The sequence below is a fragment of the Triticum dicoccoides genome, chromosome 6A, assembly GCF_002162155.2.
Source record: "Triticum dicoccoides isolate Atlit2015 ecotype Zavitan chromosome 6A, WEW_v2.0, whole genome shotgun sequence".
Lineage (NCBI taxonomy): Eukaryota > Viridiplantae > Streptophyta > Magnoliopsida > Poales > Poaceae > Triticum > Triticum dicoccoides.
Genome location: NC_041390.1, coordinates 506,219,683 through 506,224,590, shown reverse-complemented (window position 1 = coordinate 506,224,590; position 4,908 = coordinate 506,219,683). Strand labels below are relative to the sequence as shown.

Genomic DNA, 4,908 nt, shown 5'->3' with positions numbered 1-4,908 from the left:
GGCTGAGATTTGAGATGGGATGGGAGATGTGTAGATCCTACATCTTCTTGGTGTCCATTGGAAAAGAGTTAACCGATCCGACGTGGCCACTGCGTCCGGACCGCCTTATATCCACTGGATACGAGGAGTGTCGGACACCCCGGACAAATGGGATTTATGATTAAATAAAGAAGAAAAACAAGAAAACAAGGGTTTGAATTTGATTATTCACTTTCTTTGGATTTGTCCAAGATCTTTGGGAATGGGCTGGGTACGGGGTCCGGTTGGGCGGCCGTTTTTGGTCTGTGCAATGTCTGGATTGTCCGCCTCGACATATAGGAAGGAAATGGGGGGTCCGGTCAAAGATGCTTTTAGTTAATGAAAAAGAAACCTGCTGCTTTTTGTCAGAAAGATTTCTTATTCCCGCCTTTTATCATTCCTCGCGAGTTCAATGTTTCTGTTATGACCGGTTTAGCTTACGGCCGTAGAAGGCCCACCGGGCAATCTTAGCCCGCAAGTTATCTTAGGTTAATTCGTATGCAAGTTATCTAGATTATAAATATATGTTGTAAGACTCTTTTTGAGATTAAGCAATAAGAATATTATTATCCCTATTGCCCAGCTCCCAAGGAGCCGGAACCCTAGCCGCCTCTAGCCCTAGCCACCGCCGCCATCTTCCTTCTACGCGACGGCGCCCAGCCGCCGGCGCGCCCGCTCATCACCTCGCCCCGCTCCATCCTTCCCCTACAACCTATGGAGCAGGTCCGGTAGGATCCCTGGTTCTACCAATTTGGTATCCAGAGACTCAGTTGCGATCATGTCATCATCGTCATCCACGCCAACGCTGCCCGGCGGCACCACCGCCCTGATGACCATTGCCCCGATGACCACTGTCGGGTCCCCAACGTCGCCGGCCCCGATCACCTCCGCGTCGTCGGCCACCGCCACTTCCGCGCCGCTGACAACCTCCGTCTTCACGCCCGAGGAGATGACCAGCATCCTGCAGGACCTCGTGACGGCCGTCCAGGGCATCTCCATGTACCTGGCCAGCCCGTACACCACCCCGCCGGCTGCGCCCCCTGCCTACAGCCACCCGGCGACGCACTGGCTGATCCAGGCCACGTCTGGCCCGAGCGGACTGCCCCTGTTGCCGTTCCAGGCGGGGTACACCAGCGGGCCTCCGCCGCTGCTGCACCTCCAGCAGTCCCCAGCCGCAGGCCAGCTCTGGCCACCGTGGCCGCCGACATCTACACCGGTTTCCGCCGCGTTTGGCCGCTACCCACAGCAGACGCAACAGCCGCTGCAGCTCCAGGCGCCACCTCTGCCCAGCGCCGGCTGTCGTTCGCCGCTCCGACCGGCCTGCCAATACACCAGGTCCGGTTTTCGCCCTCTCCGTCGCCATTACCGGCGTGGGCGGCTGGGTCTTCGCCATCACCGGTCTACACCATGGCTCCAGAACAGCCGACACCGTTCCCACAGTTCGGCGGGCCATCCGGCTCCGCGGGTCCCTACCCGGAGTACTCCGACCAGGCGCCACCCGCCTCGCTGCTCCGCCCCTCAGAGCCCTCTCGACACGGCGCTCTGACGCAGACACCACCACGGTTCGCCAAGATCGACTTCGCCACCTATGACGGCATGGAGGACCCCCTCAACTGGCTCAACCAGTGCGACCAGTTTTTTCTCTGACAGCGCACCCTCGCATCGGAGCGTACCTGGCTCGCCTCTTACCACCTCTGCGGCGCGGCCCAGACATGGTATTACGCTCTCGAGCAGGACGAGGCGCCATGCCCCCTTGGGAGCGCTTCCGCGAGCTCTGCCTCCTTCGCTTTGGGCCTCCGGTTAGCGGGAGCCGCATGGCGGAGCTCGGCCGCCTTCCCTTCACCTCCACGGTCCAGGACTTCGCCGACCGTTTCCAGGCCCTGGCATGCCATGCGTCCGGCGTGACGGCGCAGCAGCGGGCCGGCCTCTTTGTCGGTGGACTTCCGGATCACATCCGCGTGGACGTGGAGCTTCGGGGACCCCAGGATCTCCAGTCGGCCATGTACTACGCCCGCGCATTCGAGCGCTGCGCGGTGGCCATCCAGCAGGAATCACCGTCCCAGACCGCTGGGTCGCTACCCGGGCCGGATTCCGTGCAGGGTCGGTCTGCGCAGGCTTCCGCGGCACCCCTCGCCGCGACCGCGGCGCGCCCGTTCCGCCAGCTCACCTCAGGCGAGCTGCTCGAGCGTCGCCGCCAAGGGTTGTGCTTCAACTACGACGAGCCCTACACGCCCGGCCATGCCTGCCCGCGACTCTTCTGCCTGGAGGTTACAGCCCACATTCCGAAGGACGCCGTCGCCGCCGACCTGGCCGCCTCAGCTGTCGAGAAGGTGTTTGACGCTGGTTGATCACCTCGAGGAGTTCAGCAAGCGCTTCCCCACCTTACAGCTCGAGGACGAGTTGTTTGTGCAGGCAGGGAGAAGTGTTATGACCGGTTTAGCTTACGGCCGTAGAAGGCCCACCGGGCAATCTTATCTCACAAGTTATCTTAGGTTAATTCGTATGCAAGTTATCTAGGTTATAAATATATGCTGTAAGACTCTTTTTGAGATTAAGCAATAAGAATATTTTTATCCCTATTGCCTGGCTCCCAGAGGAGCCGGAACCCTAGCCGCCGCCACCATCTTCCTCCTACGCGCCGGCGCCCAGCCGCCGGCACGCCCGCTCATCGCCTCGCCCCCGCTCCATCCTTTCCCTACAACCTACGGAGCAGGTCCGGTAGGATCCCTGGTTCTACCAGTTTCTTCTATATAACGGGAAAATAGATGGTAATATATTCATCTGAATCTACTGAATTTGATGCTGTACCTGCTCATCAGAGTTGGAGACGCGTGGTAACCTAATAGCACTTCGCACTAAACTGTACGGTTCTACTATACTGATGGGATACCAGTAGGAAGATAAACCACCTTTCTTGTCCATTCCATCAACAAACTGTTTACTCTTCTTACCTCTTCTTGGTCATATTGACCCCATCTCTGTATATCCCATTCTATTAAACTAAAGAAACACTGTCATTTCAGGTTAGCATGAATGGTTAGAATTATGTACTAAGCGTAACACGTTATCCCTGAAGATGTCCACCTGAATTTGTAATGCATCCAATTGTTTCAGTGCCCTTATAAAAGGCATATATGTCTCCCAATTTGCATCGGGTGATTGTCATCATGACGGTCAATAAAGTAGGTAAGAACAACAAAGTCAATAGTTCATGTAACTATGTACGTATGTTCAACTGGTTTCCTGCATCGATGAACCGACAAACTAGGAACAGTTGCAAAGTTTGGACATGTCATATTTACCATTACAGTTCTCATGTTCATACTTCATAATCTTCTTTGTATGAAAACAAAGAACACGTGCCACGAGAGATATGTACTGAATGACCGTGTTGAACGGTGAAAATCAATTAATATAGTTACGCAATTAAACGCGCGAACGTGTTCAACCAATTCATTAATTCCTAGTCTCTTTTAATGAATAGGTTGAATGCTTGCATGTTTAGGAGAAACTTGGAATTCCGATCACAGGGTCGTTCCCGTTTCGTGGTTGTTGAGAGATCACAAAGCTGGGCTATATTAAATTTATAAGAGGAATACAGCTGCGCAATCAGATGTGAACTAAACCAGGTTTATTAACAGTTTCTTGTCTCTCCTTTCCCTCACAATTCAGCTCTGTTCTGTGCAGTCATCAGTAGTATCTTAGATTTAAGTAAATTTTCTTTTTAGTTTGTAGTCTGCTTGAAGCAATCCGAGCCAACAAGGGAATTAATTTGCTGACAGATATGAACTTTGCCTAGTCTTTTCTGATATAATTTATGCAACTAGTCGATTCCGTGAATGGGTAGGTACAACTAATTCCTGTATGCTTATATCTTACCAAAACCCAACCACGTCCATATTATCTGACCTATGTTTGATTTTGACCCAAACACCATCATTGGAAAAGTTGGTGAACAGGAGTACTAGCCATAAACATGCATGGAAGAATATCAGGGACCATAAAAAAATGAATGCGTCTCAGATTGTTGTCTGATTTATTTTGGATAAATTGACCTTATCCTGGTATGTGTAGATTCAAAGGAGGATAAATTGACCTTATATTGGCATCCATGAGTATGACATAGTGTTCACCAATAACTTTAGACGACAGAAACTATGGAGGGCACGCGTTCAATCAGTCACCTACTTATGCTTGAATTTCTTTGCCTGGAGTACTGCTCATACATATTTGTCAATTGAGTTTTGCTCATTCATTTGCAGTCAAGCTAGTTCTAATTTTCTCCGCATTGTTTAACGAATCATCTCAATCTAAACCTGTCTCTTTCACAGAGGGAAGAAAAAGCATTCCGCATGAAAAGGAACACGTCCTACTAAAATAAGCAGTATGTTGAACAGAAGAAATCTTTGCTGTCAACATACGGTGCCTGGTTTTTCTTTCTAGTAAGCGATGTGTTGTGAACTGTAGTTGGTTTCAGACTCCAGATATTGACGCCGTGCAGTTCAGCAAGTTCAGACTTCAGTGTTTACTCAAAATACAGAGCAACTAAGTTCAGACTTTGTGCAGAATTCGAACTGAAACTGCCAGGGGCCGCCCTCCATCCCAAAATTCTTGTCATTTTAGTGTTAGATACGAGAAAAAGCACAATGTCAAACACAGTTTCAAAGAGAGTGCAGAATAACAACAAAACTACAAATCAAAAGGACGAAAACTTAACATTGAAATTTGGCAGGGGCCGCGCGAACACGTACCCCCTCTATCACAAATTATGACATCCACTCTCCCTCAAAGGGGAGATGGTAAACCAGCGCACCCACAAAGTGCAATGTGGGCCACTAGCCTAGGCCATGGCTCTTCTTGATCAGCCATAGACCCCGTCCAGGTAAGTAT

At 51.2% G+C, this 4,908-nt stretch overlaps 1 non-coding gene across 1 annotated transcript; it reads right to left on the bottom strand.

The window, feature by feature from the left end:
• Positions 1–4,746: 4,746 nt before the first annotated feature.
• LOC119319851 lies at positions 4,747–4,908 on the bottom strand. Its single transcript, XR_005154672.1, has one exon. It is a non-coding gene; the product is annotated as a U1 spliceosomal RNA (small nuclear RNA).